General features: G+C 41.0%; 1 long non-coding RNA gene across 5 annotated transcripts in view; it reads right to left on the reverse strand.

The window, feature by feature from the left end:
- LOC145713964 (uncharacterized) overlaps nt 1-19,340 on the reverse strand; it is a 522,867-nt gene that overhangs the window by 194,300 nt on the left and 309,227 nt on the right. The window lies entirely within an intron of this gene.

A 19,340-nucleotide genomic window follows, 5' to 3' on the forward strand; every position in this document is an offset into this window, starting at 1 on the left:
AATCTTCCTGATGCCTGACCACTCATCCAGAATCAACTCCCTTCTCCCTTGAAAGGCCCTGTGGTCTGGTGGAGCTGTCTTTTTTTTTTTTTTTTTTTGAGAGAGAAACAGAGAAGCAGCGGGGGAGAGGCAGCGAGGGGGGGATAGAGGACCCCAAGTGGGCTCTGCACTGACAGCAGTAAACCCGACATGGGGCTCGAACTCATGAACCATGAGATCATGACCTGAGCCAAAGTCGGGCACTTTACCCACTGAGCCACCCAGGTGCCCCTCTGGGGAAGCTTTCTGAACCTCTCAGGCCCCCGGTGCCCTTCCTGATCTCCAGTGGGTTTTCTTTCCATGACCCCTCCAGGCACCGATCACGTCATATGTTGTTAACAAAGGCCTGTTTGCAAGGTACGTGAATGGTGAACTGCCAAGCATGCTTGTCCACAACCCTGGCCCATTGCTGGATCGAAAAACATGTCTTCAAAATCTTGTGTGGTTGAATACACCATGAGTGTGTACTGAGAAGAGAAGCCAGGAGTTCCTGATTTGGTTGTGATTTTGGCTGAATTTGTATTAATTGGGTATGATCAGGAGGAGATTAGGGAAAGGTATGCCTTCTCAGTCCACGGATCTTGACCGACATTTCACACAGAAACTGTAGAGTGTTTTCTTGTTCATTGGAGGAAAATAGAAAGCAGTGTAAATGTATGTATGAAAATTGATTCTTGATTGAGGCATTGAAAATTCAAGTATTAAAAATCTTTTTCAGGCCAGGTTGTGTTTCAGAATTGTATGTGGAATTAAAGATACAAAGCCTGGGTCACACAAAGGACATTATGAAACCAAACTCCAGTGGCTCTTACAAGTCTGTAAGTGTTCCAGCTTTGAGTCTGATGAGCGTCCAGGTTTTGTAAAAACAGTTATTTAAAACACAAGGGTTTGAGGCACCTATTATGGTCAAATGAAAACTACAAAATGCGAGGTATCACTGATAAATTTAATAGTTGAATTCAATAGCTTTGACTGTTTGAAGTTCCGAAATCAACATAATTGATTTATGATGGAGAAAAAGATTCACCGTGGAGGGGCTGTCGGTTGTGCTAAAGTTGGATGTTGTAAGGAGCCTAGGGTGAAAACACAGCCAGGATATGGGCAGATGTTGTTATTTCTTGTCAGCAAAACCATCAGATTTTCTCCGCCCGCCTTCAAGGAACCCTGATTAAAGACTTCTTCAAGACAAATTAAAGTCTTCTTGCTGGGACATCGGGCACCCATCAGCTAGGTTAAGAATTTATGTCAGGATGGGGCGCCTGGGTGGCTCAGTCGGTTGAGCTTGCGACTTCGGCTCAGGTCATGATCTCACAGCTCGTGAGTTCGAGCCCGCGTCGGGCTCTGTGCTGACAGCTCGGAGCCTGGAGCCTGCTTCGGATTCTGTGTCTCCCTCTCTCTCTGCCCCTACCCTGTTAATAAATTACCACCATGCCACCTACCGTCCCGATATTGAGAAGAGGTGAATGATGCCCCTTAAAAACACAGGGCAAAGAAACAGTGGTTTGAATTCCCGGTTTTAGCAGTCCAGGGCTGAGCGCTCTACCCGTAAAACTGGGGTCTCCCCACAGTCCTACCAGCGAGGAATCAGTGCGTTTCATAGAAAGGCAATGGAAGATGGCTGCATTTTAACTGCAAATCAGAAATCTTAAACGTGGGTGGCTTCCAGTGTCACTTTATTGACAGGAAGACTTACCACTGTAATATAATATAATGCAGAAAACTACAGACAATTTCACAATGAATCTGGTCTATTCACAAATAATTCTGACAAAGTGCACATAAGCGGATCAAAAAAAAATGCAAAGTTACCAGCACCCCTGGTATCTTCTGTTTATTCCTCTAACGCATTTCACATTAGGCTGACTGTTTCAACCAACTCATGCAGGGAGATGGTGCACACTATTTATTCATTCGAGGTTATTTAAGCTTTATTCGTGCAACAGGGTGGATCACTACACAGATACTGTGGATGTTATTTTGGCTTCATCTTTTTCCCGCAGAAAAGCCTTTGCAAATCTGTAATTTTCAACAGGCTTTGACTCTGATTGAAATCTGTCTTAGTCTGGATTTCCCCAAAGGAGACCTTAATTCCAGCATGTAGGGGCTGACAGTTTATTTGGAGAGGCATTCCAAGAAGGACCGCCGGGGAAGGGAGAAGGTTCAGCACACAAGAACAGCTAGAAAAGGTTCTCACCATCCGTCTGTACATACAGCTTCTTCCAATTGAACACTCTCCCAACAACATTCAGAATCGTCCCACGGAGGGTTATTTAACCCCCAGGGGTTGTTTCGGGCAAGTTACCTCCCCTTGCTTGCTATTGGTGATTGCCTGGGGTAGATGGGGCTCCAGGGAGACCAGGTAGAAGGCCTTCCACACAAGAGACAAGTAATCCAAGACTGAGCAGAGTATCAGCCTTCCAGAACCCAAGCTGAGAGGGAACTCCTCCAGCACCAAGAGCTTGATTATAAGAACCAATGGAAGGCAACCCTGTGCTGCATTTTTAAAAACGACCATTGACAATACAATCTTTGGCCTAGCTTACATAAACGTATGTGCCATCTGGCACCACTCAGATCCAGGAAAACATCCGTCTCTTCTAATGAGATGGCAGGTGTCCTCGGAAACCAGCCCACTCAACTCATTGTTTCCCTGCTTACCATGGTTCCCAGAAACTCGATGTCAACTTTTCAGCTACCCTCCAACAATTTCCATGTCCTTGACATTTTGTCTACCAACAGGGGTCTTATATATTGCCTCACATACATTTGGAAAAGAAACCTGGATTAGGAATAATAAATCAAAGGGCAAGAGGAAAAGAAACGATTCACTACGTGTTTTATGGGAGTCAAAAGAGTTGAGTCAAAACAGAAAGTAATTGTACGTTGTTCAAGACATGATACATTATGTTTATCTTAGACCCCACATGTCTTCATTGTACAGATGAGGAACCCAAGGCTCAGTGGGTCAAAACTACCTGCCCTAAAGTGTATCATTTGGTGAATGAGAGAACTAACACATGAATACAAGTCTTTCTGCTTCCATACGCTTCATGGTATGACCTACAAATACCAAAGGCAGTGAGTGGTATCAGATAATTCCTAATGATGGAGACATGTAAAATATGTGTGTAATAATACATTCTATACTGCTATTTCTACTTTCCTTCAGCTCTGGAATTATTGCTAAAATCACAGACCTAGTAGAGAATGAAAGATTCCATCTACGTTCCACATTTTATCTGCTCTAGAAATGTTTCTGGAGCTCATATATAATTGTAAGATGGCATACTACCCAGTTGTATCATTAACATCTTTTTTTAAATTAAAAATGATCTTATTTTATTTTACATTTATTTACTTTTGACAGAGAGAGAGAGAGAGAGAGAGAGAGAGAGAGAGAGAGAGAGAGAGAGACAGGGCATGAGCAGGGGAAGGGCAGAGAGAGAGAAGGAGACACAGAATCTGAAGCAGGCTCCAGACTCCGAGCTGTCAGCACAGAGCCTGATGCGGGGCTTGAACTGTTGCACCTTGAGATTATGACCTGAACCAAAGTCAGACACTTAACTGACAGCCATCCAGGCACCCCATAAAACAGGTTTTGAACTTGGTAGACTTTCTGTACTTACCTCATACAAACATTTAGAAGTAATTGCAAGTGAATTAGAATATCAATCATTTCAATCTCCTATTATTTGTTTTGAAAAGCAGATTCATGATGGTGGAGTCAGAAGAAAGAATCCCTGAGAAACCACTGCTTCCCACCGACGTGCACCATTTGAACAAAGCTCAAGCCACAGGGCCTTCTTTCTCAAAACTGATCATTTCTAAATCCAACTATGGCCCCTCCTGTGCTTAACAAGGGGTATCAGTAGGTTTATATCTCATGAAGCAATTTTACGGGAGCCACCAAGTCACAATTTTCAGATAATAAATTTCCTCATTTTGGTTCGCATGGGCGTTAACCATGCAAATAGCTGCCTCTGTGACCAGTTGGTGGGTTCCAAGGGACTTCTCTGTCTCAGTTGCTCAGGGCACATATGGTGACAAGTATTTATTCTGGACTCACATAAAGTTTATGTGAGAACACAGGCACGGAAAAAAAGTATTAAAGTCAGGGGTGATTTCCAATGTGGAATGAGAGAGAAAGGGCACACAGTGGTCATAACGGAACAGACTTGATCAGAATGGTGCCTATGTGAGAGCACAGCTACCCCCATACTACTGTACTCAGGAGGGAGAGCACTGGAATTAAATACATCTACAAATTCTTCATCTGGGCCCAGATTTCACAAAATTCAAAGAGGCGGATGAGTTCAAATTAGCAGCTGGAAACTTCAATAGAAAGCATGGACTATACATGTTTCCTGTTTTCAAACTGGATTGAGATGGGTCAAATGTGTTAATCTGCCCCAGTATAGTCGTATCTAAAAATAACAGTGGGAGAAATTTACACACCATCGATGCAACTCAGTTTGCTTGGGAAATGAAGCAGCCTAACGTGCTTCAGGTCCTCAATGACTTCTGAACAGCTGGCGAGGATTTAAAAATCACGAAAGGCACTTATTAGTAACAAGCTCAGGGTCAAACTTGATGGATTGGTGCAGCTTTGTGTTTTCAGTTTATAATCATTTCTGTGGTGAGGGAGAAGGGACACATGCCGAAAAATGGTGGTGAGTTCAGCACTGACTCACGGATGGAATGGAAAACAACCTCACACACAAGTCCAGAGCATGAAGTTGCTCACAGAAAAAACTGCTGTCTTATATTCCAGTGGAGATAGAGAAACACGCAATGACATTACTTCTCACACTGGCTATCATCAGTGTTTGATTTGTCACATTCAGTCCTATGGCTAGACGTGGGCCGTATGTGGGACTTACCCACAAACAGGACTTGCGGAATGAACCGGTAAGTTACATAATAAAGTACTAGGTCTTGGTTTCTGCTATCTATCCGCTGACTCTTCACCGCCTGGCACGGTGTTTGTGTCTGAGGCTTCTGAGTCCCCTCTCTCTTACTGAGCAGGTGGCACTGGGTCAACCAAGAAGAACACATCGTCACTTATTGTCTATATGGGCTTTTCTTCACCCATTTAATTAAAAAACTAGAGATGGCACTGAGATCTACAGGGGAAACTCTTCAGAAACATGTACCCACCACTGTCCTTTTCTGTGAAAAAAATTATCAAAATAGTTCTGCATACGTACCTTCTTATGTAGAAAATTATCTGTTCTTAGAAAGTTTTCAAATTTACTTCCATAGACTTACGTCATTCCTTCTAGAACATGTTTAATTTCCCCTATTGTTTCTTTATTTCACATTTTGGATTTATGCTATCAACAACTTTTAAATTATATTATTCATTTTACTCCTTTCCCAAAGAGTCAACACTTGGGTTTATTATTTGTTTTCTTTTCTTTTTTTTTTTTTTCAGTTTATTTTTGAGAGACAGCATCAGCATAAGGTAGGGAGGGGCACAGAGGGATGGTGAGAGAGAATCCAGAGCAGGCTCCATGCTGTTAGTACAGACCCCACCTTGGGGCTGGAACTCATGACTGTGAGATCAGGACCTAAGCCAAAACCAAGAAGCTGATGCTCAACCGACTGAGCCACCCGGGAGCCCCTCATCTGTCTATTTTCTAATGCTTAATTTCATTTTACTTCTTTATCACTTTTTTTTTCTTTTTTAAAATGCAGATTTTTTCCAGTTTAGGGTTCACAGCAAAATTGAAGGAAAGCATTAGTTTTATCTTCAGTTAAGTTCAGTTGAATGCTCTTTTCTTTCCTATTCATGAATTACTGAAACTAATGAAATTTCTTCAAATAATATTTCAGCTATCCACAATAAAAATATTATTTCCTATAGATTTTGGATTTTAAGTTTCTATTTTCTCTTTTACTCTACACTTAACACTTGGTAATTGGTTTTATTTTACTTTCCAGGAGTTTTGTAAACTTTGTTACTGATTTCTCATTTTATTGTTTGTGAAGATAGTAGTGGTTATTATACCTACTCTCTGGAATCTTCTGTGTGTGTGTGTGTGTGTGTGTGTGTTTGTGTGCATGCATCTAAGTGTGAGAATCTTTTGTTTTGAATAGGTGGATAAATGTATCTCATTCACATTCATTGCTGTGACATACGTCAGCTATTTCTATATGTATATATTTTTTATTTTTGAGTTTTTGCTTCTAAAATTTTTTCATTATACACACACACACACACACACACACACACACACACACACATATGTATATGTATGTTGAGTTTTGATAGTAGCAATAAAAAGGAAGGAGGTTCTGGAGGTATTTTCAGTAAAAAAAATTTTAAAAAGCTGACACTGTGCCCTTCTACTAATCAAAAAGAGCTAGAGACTAAGACTCAAACAGATTTAAGAAAACTTTAGAAACTATCTGGAAAGAATGCTAATTTGCATTTCTCTTTTGTGCTTGATATTCTATTTATTTTTTAACTATTTTTTAATGTTTTTTTATGTTAGAGAGAGAGAGAGAGAGAGAGAGAGAGAGAGAGCACAAACAGGGGAGAGGCAGAGAGAGAGGGAGACACAGAATCCAAAGCAGGTTCCAGGCTCTGAGCTGTCAGCACAGAGCCCGACGCGGGGCTTGAACCCACAAACTGCGAGATCATGACCTGAGACGAAGTTGGATTCTTAACCAACTGAGCCACCCAGGCACCCCTTGATATTCTATTTAAAGGAAGATTAAAATAACGGTGAAACTCTGAAGAAGAGAGGAGTCACACTGGCTTTTGCTCTTGACAATAATTTGCAAAGACTTCAGAAAGAAATCATTTTTAAGAGAATCTTCAAATTCTTAGGAATAAACTTCATGTTTAAGGAGAAAAAGTTTGGAAATTTTGTTTCAAGTTGCTCATCACTAGGGGCACCTGGGTGGCTCAGTCGGTTGAGCATCCGACTTCAGCTCAAGTCCTGATCTCACAGTTCGTGCGTTCGAGCCCCTTGTCGGGCTCTGTGCTGACAGCTCAGAGCCTGGAGCCTGCTTCACATTCTGTACCTCCCTCTCTCTTTTCCCCTCCCCATTCATACTCTGTCTCTCTCAAAAATAAAATAAAAACATTAAAAATTAAAAAAAAAATAATTTAAGTTGCTCATCACTATATCAAGATGGGCGTCATTGGCTTTTGAAGGAAACACTATTACTTTCTACCAGAGACAATTTGAAACATGCTACATTAAGAAATTCTGTACAAAAATTGTCTTTGACAGAACTGTTGTGTGACAGAATTGTTTCTTCTATCATGATGGCTCATCAACTGCTTTTGCTTTATCAGAGTCACAGTCCTTTACCATCAAATTATTCTGCCTAAATTCTTTTAAATTAAAATTCCCTAACCATAAAATTCATTTAGCATATCATTATGTTTTGCTGAACCCACTGCATTTAATTAACTTTTTATTTCCATTTTTTTTTAGGCACGTAAAAAAACAGAAGAAATGAATCTGAAGGACCATGCATTTAAGCTCACATATTTTTACAATCTTCCATTCTTACAGAAAACTTTTTCGGTAAGTTTCACCTTAACAGCTAAAAAAAAAATTAACATTTCAGATACTCTTCTAGCTTGTGGATTGAAAATATTTAGTATGATCTTTGACACTGAATATGCATTTTAAAATGTTTACTGAAGGAGAAGTAGCTTTTATGTCATGAAAACGGCAACCAGCCCACTGCTAACAATAATTCATGGCATCCCAGGGCAGGCTGCTTGATTTCTCTGGCATAATCTTTCTCTACAGTAAGAGTTTCAGGCAATGGTTTCTGAGGTCTCTAATGGGTTGTGGAAGGGGAACAAATGATGAAACCCTATAATGTGCTTTATTTGCCATAAGGATTATCTTGGGAGAAGCTCTGAAAACCCAGGGGAAGTTGCCCTTCATAAAAGAAATTTACATGTATCAGGGGAATCTCCATACCCTCTCAGTGGTAGCAGGAACACAAGCATGACTCTAACTTTCTAGAAACTGTTATCAGCAGAGAAGACAAATAGTATCAACAGACAATAAGTAGCAAATGGGTGGAGAGATTGTTTCAGAGATATCTAAAGTTAAAAAAAACATTCTCCATTAATGCCATTTACCATTTGTATTATGATAATGGTGACTAACATTAAAATGGCAAGTTTATGATGTAGGCATGTATCATTCCAAAACCTGGCTAGCATTCAATGTGAAGTTATAGTTAAAATTTTAGCTTATTTATTATTGTTTTTATTTTGAAAGAGGGATAGAGAGCAAGCAGGGAAGGGGCAGAAAAAGGAGACAGAATATCCCAAGGAGGCTCCATGCTGTCAGCACAGAGCCCAATGTGGGGCTCAAACCCACAAACTGTGAGATCATGACCTGGGCCAAACTCAAGAGTTGGACGCTTAACCGACTAAGCCACCCAGGTGCCCCTATAGTTAAAATTTTAATAGCTAGAATCCAAAATGTTATGTGTTTCCAATATGCAGTCATGGAAAAAAGGGGAAAACTGACAACTTAGTTAAGAAAAATCATCTATTTTATTCTTCTCTAAGTTATTGATTATAAGAGGTCAAGCAAAAGTCTATGGACATATCCCCAAGTCCAGAGATGGGAAGGGATTCAGACCCCTCAGAAATTATTAAAATTTATTTGCTGGAATGATTCTCTAGTGTATAAAGAAAGATAAAAAGCTTCTGCACAGTGAAGGGAACCACAAAACTACAAGGCAACTGACGGAATGGGAGAAGATATTTGCAAATGACATTATCAGATAAAGGGTTAGTATCCAAAATCTATAAAGAACTTACAAAACTCAACCCCCCCCCAAAACAAATAATCTAGTGAAGAAATAGAAGACATGAATAGATACTTTTCCAAAGAAGACATCCAGATGGCCAACAGAGACATGACAAGATGCTCAACATCACTCATCATCAGGGAAATACAAATCAAAACCACAATGAGATACCACCTCACACCTGTCAGAATGGTTAACAACTCAGGAAACAAGAGATGTTGGGGGGGATGTAGATAAAGGGGAACCCTTTTGCACTGTTGGTAGGAATGCAAACTGGTGCAGCTCTGGAAAACAGTATGGAGGTTCCTCAAAAAATTAAAAATAGATCTACCCTATGACCCAGCAATAGCACTGCTAGGAGTTTATCCAAAGGATACAAAAATGCTGATTCTAAGGGGCACAGGCACCCCAATGTTTATGGCAATGCTATCAACAGTAGTCAAAGTATGGAAAAAGCCCAAATGCCCGAAAGAGCCCATCGAATGATGAATGGATAAAGAAGATGCGGTATATATACACAATGGAATATTACTTGGCAGTGAAAAAGAAGGAAATCTTGCCATTTGCAAGAATGTGGATGGAACAAGAGGGTATTTTGCTAAGTGAGATAAGTCAGTCAGAGAAAGACAGATATATGATTTTACTCATATGTGGAATTTGAGAAACTCAACAGATGAACATAGGAGAAAGGAAGGAAAACCGAGATAAAACAGAGGGAGGCATACAATAAGAGACTCTTAAATACAGAGAATGAACTGAGGGTTGGTAGAGGGGACGTGGGTGGAGGGATGGGTTAAATGGGTGATGGGCATTAAGAGGACACTTGTTGGGATGAGCACTGGGTGTCATATGTAAGCAATGAATCACTGGGTTCTATTCCTGAAACCAAGACTACACTGTATGTTAACCAACTTGAGTTTAAGTCAAAAAAAAAAAAAAAAAAAAAAAGAATGAGATTTTAAAATGTGAATACCATGATTTTCTTCTTCAAGACAAAGGTCAAGATGTGGTAGGGGGGGTGTATGTCTTGGGTGTGCTCGTGTTACGGAATATGCTTGGGCCTCCCTGGATCCTAAGAAGAAACAAAAAAGCAAGTCTAACAAGTGTTAGACTAGAGAAAGAAGGTGTATGATTAGTAGGGAAAAGAGTCATCACACACAGTTTAAAGAAATCCCAAAGAAAAGAACTTGTAGTAATTCTTGGCAGAAAGGATAAAAATACTGAGATGTTTTAAGGTTTGTTCATATAGGTTATAAAAAAAAATGTTTTCTTTCATGAAATGTGGTTTTCTAACCAGGACACATTCATAATTTAAGATCAATTCCACGCTTTGCTTCATTTAAAAAATTAATTAAAAAGAAATAGGTCTCAAAAGAGAGTTGCCTGTGAGCTGTAAATCTCAGAACTGGTAGACTGTATGACCTGGAGTTTAACAGCATCACTCTCACAGGCATGTTCTCAATGATTTTTAACTTGCCCAAAGCATCCACATCTCTAAGTGTCTAGAGCCTTTATTCTGAGTATTTATTTATTCTAGAGCATTTATTCTGAGTATACTGAAGAACTATAAAAGGTAACATTAGATTGGTATCATTAAAACATGACGAACTGAGGGCATAGAGCATGTTACACTTCTGAGATAAAATGAAACAATGGGCATTGCAACATTGAAAGGGCAACTTACGCATTAAGTTGAAAAATGTATAACTAAAAAAATTTTTTTTAATGTTTATTTAGTTTTGAGAGAGAGAGGCAGAGTGCAAGCAGGGGAGGAACAGAGAGAGAGGGAGACACAGAATCCAAAGCGGGGTCCAGACTCCGAGGTGTCAGCACAGAGCCCGATGCAGGGCTTGAACTCACGGATCGCGAGTTCAGACCTGAGCCGAAGTTGGGTGCTTAACCAACTGAGAAACCCAGGTGCCCCTGGTTGAATTTTTAAATACAGCAGAAACTCAGTTTGAAAACCAAAGCACATCTGATTTATAATAACGAGACTCTCATCAGAGAGACAAGCATTTGTGGGTTTTAAGGAGTCAGCTTCAAGAAAAGCAAAGCCTTTTTCCTTTTTTTTTTTTTTTTTTTAATACCAAGAGCAGAGTTTACGGAAAGATTGTTGATGGTATCAGAATTGTATTTCCTACGAAAAGAAGTAGGTGTTTGACCTTAATGGACTAAAGTAATCTCGCTAGAATGTGTGGTCCTTGGGTATTTGGTTGACGTCCCTGCTGGTCTTCCCATCATCCTGCTACACAATTTACAGATATGCCCACACACGTCTTTCCTCCTTCCTCAACATGCTTGCCTTCTAAATCCATTTATAACTTCATTCTCACTTCCAGATCCATATTTCAATCTACCAACAAGGTGTCTCTACTCGCTGGCCAACAGATGTCTCACACTCCTTGTATCCTACATCTGACTGACTCCTTCACTGCCAGCCCCTGCATCATACATACATGTCAACCCTCTTCTGTTCCTTACTTGGGTCAGACTCAGGGAAGGAGACATTCCTTTAGTCTTCTGATAACCTGTGGCCTTAATCATGGACTTGTAAGTCATTCTATAACATTCTATAACAAAGTTAAACAGTCTCCAAGTCCTGTTAATCAGACCTAAACGTGTACGGATGCATGTATTTGCAGAGTTTGCACGGGATGTCTCTTTCTGTCCTCTGGTGCCCATGCACACAGGGCACTTGTAGTTGTGACCTCTCTGCTGTCCAGCCTAGCCAGGTCGTCCGCCTCTTTCTCTACCGCATCCTCCAGACTGTCCATAAAACAGCCACGCTAGAGTGCAAATCTGACTGCAATTCTCTGGTTTACTGTTCTTCCACTGTTGCCGACTGGCAATAAAGATCAAGTCCACGTGGATTTTTATGGCACAGCCTATGTTTCACGAACTGGCCTATCAAACTACCTCTCTAGTTTGCCGTGTGCCTGCCTGTATGTTTTGTGCCACAGACACACATAATTATCACTAAGTTTCTAGTGCTAGAGAAATGCCCATGAGTAATATAGCTATGTCTCCTGCCACCTTAAAAACCATTTCCCTGGCCAACTATTTATATTTAAGGATTGGCTCCAATCCATTAAAAAAATGGTTTTAATGTTTATTTGTTTTTGAGAGAGAGAGAGAGAGAGAGAGAGAGAGCACGCATGAATAGGTGAGGGGCAAAGAGAGGGAGACACAGCATCCGAAGTGGGCTCCAGGCTCTGAGCTGTCAGCACAGAGCCCGACACGGGACTCAAACCCATGAACCATGAGATCATGACCTGAGCCAAAGTCAGATGCTCAACCGACTGAGCCACTCAGGCACCCCTCAAAACCATTTCTGAAGTAAACTTGTCTGTGACTATGTATCCCCACATGTTTTTCTCTTCACCTTAAACATATGTGCATGGAGCGCAATGATCGTTTTGGTTTTATTTGTTTTCATATGAGTCACCCCACGGAAGACTATGGTGGGGTTATATGGAGGAGGACCTTTCACTTTTCATATTACTTTTATTTTGTGTGTGCCAAGCACAATGCCTACTATATTCTGAGAGAATAAAAAGGGACGTTGCATTCACATATTATCTGGGTTTTTGTCTCTCACTCTGAACTAACATCAGATCCAAAAAAAGTGACCTCAAGCTCTGTCTTACTGGTAATGGACGTATCTTTAATCACTGAAGTTATTTTTGTCAATGAAAGCTAGCACTCTGTATTCGCACCTCCTCTGGTCTTACGTCAGGTCAAGACACCAGATGTGATAAACAAGCCATTTGGAAGATTTCCTGTGGCTTCTGCAGGTCCAAGGATTCCAAATGTGACAGTGGGGAACTCACGTTGAATCTGCACCTAGACTTCGTAAGTGGGTCACGGTGGTCAAGGCATCAATGATGAAGACCCAGGAGTTTTAAGAGACCTGGGTTTCCAAAACATCACTAATGATGACAAGGGGCTACCCTATTTCCTGAGAGCTGCACATAAAAGGGATTTCGAGAGGTTCAAATGCATTCATTGCTTCTCAGCTTCTGTGTGGAAAGGAAATCACAGGCACACACTGTTTGTTCATCTTCTCAGATGTCTTCTTGTGATGAGGTCATGGCCTGCAGACAATGCTCTACCCAACATCGCGTAACAAAGAAGGCCAGGGAAGCAACTGCTCGTTCAAAATGAGAAACCATAGTGTCTCCGTGAAGAGTGCCATCATCACCAAATTCAGAGTCCCGGCATGTTTGCTTTGGCTTCCTCTGGTTTCCCCCAACACAGTGGAAGGAGAGGAGCCTAATTAAAGGTAACAAATGCATACACAAATCTAGCTGTGATGACTTCAATAAATAGGTGAGGATAATCAAGCCTGGACAGAGAACTCGCTTTCCAAGTCTGGAATTTGTGATGAGAAGTTCCTCTCATCACTACCCAACGCATATTCATTTTTCATGACTCTCAAGTTTACAAGACAATTGCTTCTTGACGCCATTTCCTGCCCAGACTAACAGTGCAGAAATCATGATAGCATCCACACAGGGGAAAAAAGGGTACAGTTAATAAGGTACGGAGTAATTATCCAGCTATGAGAAGCAGTGTGTAAATGTTTAGGTTGGCAAAATTCCAGGGAACAATGATTTGGCCGCCGAAATAATTCTATCCTAACAGTTTAAGCATATGTACAAGGTGGTGGGGGGCATCCTTCTGTTTACTTTTGCTTTAACCACCTTCTGAGAAAAATACATTAAGTGATAGTTTAAAACACACCCTGCCCTTGAATCTCTGGTGCAGGAGACTGGGTAAATTACCTTGGACACTCTGTGATCATGGCACGTGACCGCACTGGTCCACGTAGAGATCCTCTGTCCTTCACGATGTGCTCCCTTTCACCTGTATCCCCTTCCTGTCTCATCGGCAACTATGTAACATGTGCCCTATGAGCTATTTGCTCACCACTTTTTATGACATATTTTCATAGTGTTTCACGTTTATGTAAACAACATTTATCTATATCCCTTTCTATGTGCTCATTTTCACACCAAGCTGTGCTTTTACATTCTGTCCATTTTGCGATGCTATTTACTTCCCTATTGCTGCGTAACCAACTACCACAAATTTAGAGACTTAAAACAATAATCCCAACCTCTCTGCTCCATGTGCCCAGCCAGAGGGTGGTAGCTCCTTTTCTGAAACTGGAACCTCTAGGTTACTATTCTGCATTTTCAGCTCTGCCCTGAATTCCACCACCACAAGGAACCAGATTCGACCAACCACCTCAGGGAGCTTAGAAGCAGATCCTGCCCCAGCCACCCTTCCAGACGAGATGGGAGCACCAGCTGACACCTCAACAGAAGCCATGTGAGACCCTAGCAGGGGACTCGGCTAAGTCACGCCCACGCTCTGGCCCCATGGGAACTGCAAGACCGCATATGTGTTTTATGCTGTTCTGTCTGTTACACAATGATAGGTAACTCATGCAATTCCCAATAATGGCTCGAGCCTCCTCACAAAGTTGACCCTCTGCTCCCGAGATAACCTGGTGGATCAAAAGCAAAGAGGCACACAGCTTCCCTTGTTCTTTGCTGCTTCCTGAAACCCCAAGCTCCATGAGACGAAAGCAGAATCCTCCTGGCCTTGATATCAACCTTTACAGCCCTAGGTTCACAAAGTCGAACTATTCTGACTCAAATCCTTGATCCAAACCAGTGACCCTGAGCAACCCACTGCCATCGTCTACACAGTGATTATGATAGAACCCATCCCATGTTTATACAGACAAGATGCAATGAGGTCATTCATGAACATCTGCAAGGCATCATCACCCAGAACTTACCAAGTGCTCACAAAACATTAGCCAGAGAATTACTGCTGCTGAGTGAAATTTAATGATAGACTTGTATGCTACAGAGACTACTAGGTTCTTAGTGGATGGATGGAAAAGGCAAAATGAATAATTAATACCAATTAGCAGAGATCCCTGAAGGAAAATGAAGGAACCTATCAAGCCATTCCATGTTTGGACACAAAGGGTGCCTGGACTTTTTGTTTCCTCTTGACTTCTTGATTTCAGATCGATCTGAATATTCGGTGTCCTCATGTTTAATATTAGATATCTACAGCATCGAGCCTCATCAACCAGAAGGAACACTCTCCTGCGTGCCAGAAGGAAAGGGGCCCCTTACACAGAGACACAAATTTCACTTTGAACCCTATCAGCCCCTTCATGTCACTCCAGCAGAGAAGGTTTATCTTGTTGCCAAAGTTTAAAACTGAAAACACATCACCTGTAAGCAGGAATATGGCTAACTGAAATTCCTCCCTGAGTCATGCAAATTTACAACGGTGTTTATTCACACAAAAGGAGCTGCATACGTCACCCTTTTGAGCAGAATAACTGTGGACAGGAATGACCATCTTTTCTCTTTCTCAAATCCTGGAGGCAAGAAGCACCTTTCCTCTTTTCCAACAGTAGCCACTTCTCATTATCCTGATTTCTGGGTCTGACTAGCTCACCCTGCGTTTGCAATAAACACACATTTTCATGAGGTGCCCATTCTCTAATCTCTCCAGGGATCATGCCTGAAGGCCTTCTTCCTCCAATAAAACCACAATGCAGTCTTTTCTAATAGGCACTTTCAAACAGGATAATAAATGTCTGACATAACAAGACTGACCTTGTCACAAAGTATGATGACGGCAGAAACTTACAAAGGTGATTTTCCGTTTTGGAATTTATGAGGAACAGCACAGGAGGGAAAAGAGCCTTTTCCATGGTGCAGCACACTACAAAGATGGGAGGTGTGGACAGATCCAAGGGCAAACAGAGCAGGGTATTCTCCTACAGAGTGATAATGGCATCATGTAGGGAATAGATAACTACGATTTGGGCCCCATCGAGTTTTGGAAATAAAGGTTTGCTGGAACACAGGCACACCTGTTGTGTATTGTTTTTACAAATTACGTATCTCCGGGTGCCTATGTGCTCAGACAGCAGAGTTGGGTGGCTGAAATAGAGACTGTACAGACAGAACTAGACCCTGTCCCCGGCCTTAGTGGTGCTCTCCAAACGACGGCTATTTCTCCATCCCTTAGGCAGATAATTTATAAAAAGCAAATTAGGAGAACTACAGACCAATTTCCCTGATGAACATGGATGTAAAAATCCTCAATGAGATATTAGCCAACCGGATCCAACAATACATTAAAAAAATTATTCACCACAACCAAGTAGGATTTATACATGGGATGCAGGGCTGGTTCAATATCTGCAAAACAATTAACATGATTCATCACATCAATAAAAGAAAAGGACAAGAACCATATGATCCTCTCAATAGATGCAGAGAAAGCATTTGACAAAATACAGCATCCTTTCTTGACAAAAACCCTCAAGAAAGTAGGGATAGAAGGAGCATACCTTGAGATGATAAAAGTCATATATGAGTGACCCAATGCTAATATCCTCCATGGGGAAAAACTGACAGTTTTCGCCCTAAGGTCAGGAACAAGACAAGGATGTCCACTCTCACCACTGTTATTCAACACAGTATTGGAAGTCTTAGCCTCTGCAATCAGACAACACAAAGAAATAAAAGGCATCCAAATCGGCCAGGAGGTCAAACTTTCACTCTTTGCAGATGGCATGATAGTCTATATGGAAAACCCAAAAGATTCCACCAAAAAACTGCTAAAATTGGTTCATGAATTCAGCAAAGTTGCAGGATATAAAATCAATGCGCAGAAACTAGTTGCATTCCTATACACCAACAATGAAGCGACAGAAAGAGAAATCAAGAAATCGATCCCATTTACAGTTGCACAAAAAAACATAAAATACCTAGGAATAAATCTAACCAAAGAGGTGAAAAATCTATATGCTGAAAACTATAGAAAGCTTATGAAACAAATTGAAGAAGACACAAAGAAATGGAAAAAGATTCCATGCTCCTGGATCGGAAGAACAAATATTGTGAAAATGTCGATCCTACCCAAAGCGATCTACATATTCAATGCGATCCCTATCAAAGTAACACCAGCATTCTTCACAGAGCTAGAACAAATAATCCTAAAATTTGTATGGAACCAGAAAAGACCCCGAATAGCTAAAGCAATCTTGAAAAAGAAATCCAAAGAGGAGGCATCACAATCCTAGACTTCAAGCTATACTACAAAGCTGTAATCATCAAGACAGTATGGTACTGGCACAAGAACAGACACTCAGATCAATGCAACAGAATAGAAAACCCAAAAATGCACCCACAAACGTATGGCCAACTAATCTTTGACAAAGCAGGAAAGAATATCCAATGGAATGAAGACAGTCTCTTCAGCAAGAGGTGCTGGGAAAACTGGATAGTGACATGCAGAAGAATGAACCTGGACCACTTTCTTACCCCATACACAAAAATAAGCTCAAAATGGATGAAAGACCTCAATGTAAGACAGGAAGCCATCAAAATCCTCGAGGAGAAAGCAGGCAAAACCTCTTTGATCTTGGCTACAGCAACTTCTTACTCAACACGTCTCCGGAGGCAAGGGAAACAAAAGCAAAAATAAACTACTGGGACCTCATCAAAATAAAAAGCTTCTGGGGGTGCCTAGGTGGCTCAGTCAGTTAGGTGTCCGACTTTGGCTCAGGTCATGATCTCACGGTTTGTGAGTTTGAGCCCTGCATTGGGCTCTGTGCTGAGAGCTCACAGCCTGGAGCCTGCTTCGAATTCTGTGTCTCCCTCTCTCTCTCTGCTCCTCCTCCACTCATGCTCTCTCTCTCTCTCTCACCTTCAAAAATAAATAAAAACATTAAAAAAATTAAAATTCTGCACAGTGAAGGAAACAATCAGCAAAAGTAAAAGGCAACTGACAGAATGGGAGAAGATATTTGCAAATGACATATCAGATAAAGGGTTAGTATCCAAAATCTATAAAGAACTTCTCAAACTCAGTACCCAAAAAACAAATAATCCAGTGAAGAAATAGGCAAAAGACATGAATAGACACTTCTCCAAAGAAGACATCCAGACGGCCAACTGACACATGAAAAAATGCTCCACATCACTCATCATCAGGGAAATACAAATCAAAACCACAATGAGATACCACCTCACACCTGTCAGAATGGCTCACATTAACATCTCAGGCAACAACAGGTGTTGGCAAGGATGCGGAGAAAGAGGATCTCTTTTGCATTGTTGGTGGGAATGCAAGCTGGTGCAGCCACTCTGGAAAACAGTATGGAGGTTCTTCAAAAAACTAAAAATAGAACTACCCTACGACCCAGCGATTGCACTACTAGGCATCCATCCATGGGATACAGGTGTGCTGTTTCGAAGGGACACAGGCACCCCCATGTTTATAGCAGCACTATCAACAATAGCCAAAGTATGGAAAGAGCCCGAATGTCCATCGATGGATGAATGGATAAAGAAGATGTGGTATATATATACAATGGAGTATTACTCTGCAATCAAAAAGAACGAAATCTTGCCATTTGCAACTATGTGGATGAAACTGGAGGGTATTATGCTAAGTGAAATGAGTCAGAGAAAGACCAAAATCATATGACTTCACTCACATGAGGACTTTAAGAGACAAAACAGATGAACATAAGGGAAGGGAAACAAAAATAATATAAAACCAGGGAGGGGGACAAAACAGAAGAGACTCTTAAATATGGAGAAGAAACTGATGGTTACGGGAGGGGTTGTAGGAGGGGGCATGGGCTAAATGGGTAAGGGGCATTAAGGAATCTACTCCTGAAATCATTGTCTCACTATATGCTAACTAATTTGGATGTAACTTTTAAAAAATAAAAAATAAGATAAACAAAACAAAACAAATTATGTTTCTGTACCTTTCATAGTGGGTGTTATTTCAGAGAAAAAGAAACATAGGAAGAGACGCCCCTGGTCAGTGTGCTTCTGTACCTAACAAGTACTTATTTTCTATAGAATATTTACTAAATGGAGGCTTAGCTGAGAATTTCCCAGTATTTTGTTTAATATATTATTAAACCGTCAGGATATACATATATATATAAAGCATGAAACCATCAGGATAGATGTACGTTAAAGTTTCTGATAATTTTTTTGGAGAAAAAGTTATTTCAAACAGGATCCCAAAGTAAAAAAGTCGGATAACTGACTATTTATATCTTTAGGTGAACCAGATCCCGAGAACGGGATCAGGGTCAGACTATCCTGAGTTTAAACCATGACTTTAAATAATAAAGTACAATTGAAGTAGAATAGAGGTTGCCGTGTTGTTGGAAGAAGGGAACGTTGAAATGTAAAAATTAGGAAATCACCATAAAATAAATGGGAAAGAAAGAAATCCTGCTAAGTCTGTGTCAGGCATCGGATATGACTTTTATGTTTTTCACTGTGGGGCCACAGAAGCTGGGGCGAGTCACCGGTCCCTTTAAAAACAGCTCTGTGCAAAATCAGTGGCATGGCAACTCTAACCCACTCGGGCTCTTTATTGGTTCCCCTGTGTGACCGTGTCTCAGCGGGGACACCCAGAAGGCCACC

Source organism: Panthera onca, chromosome X, assembly GCF_046562875.1.
Source record: "Panthera onca isolate mPanOnc1 chromosome X, mPanOnc1 haplotype 2, whole genome shotgun sequence".
Classification (NCBI taxonomy): domain Eukaryota; kingdom Metazoa; phylum Chordata; class Mammalia; order Carnivora; family Felidae; genus Panthera; species Panthera onca.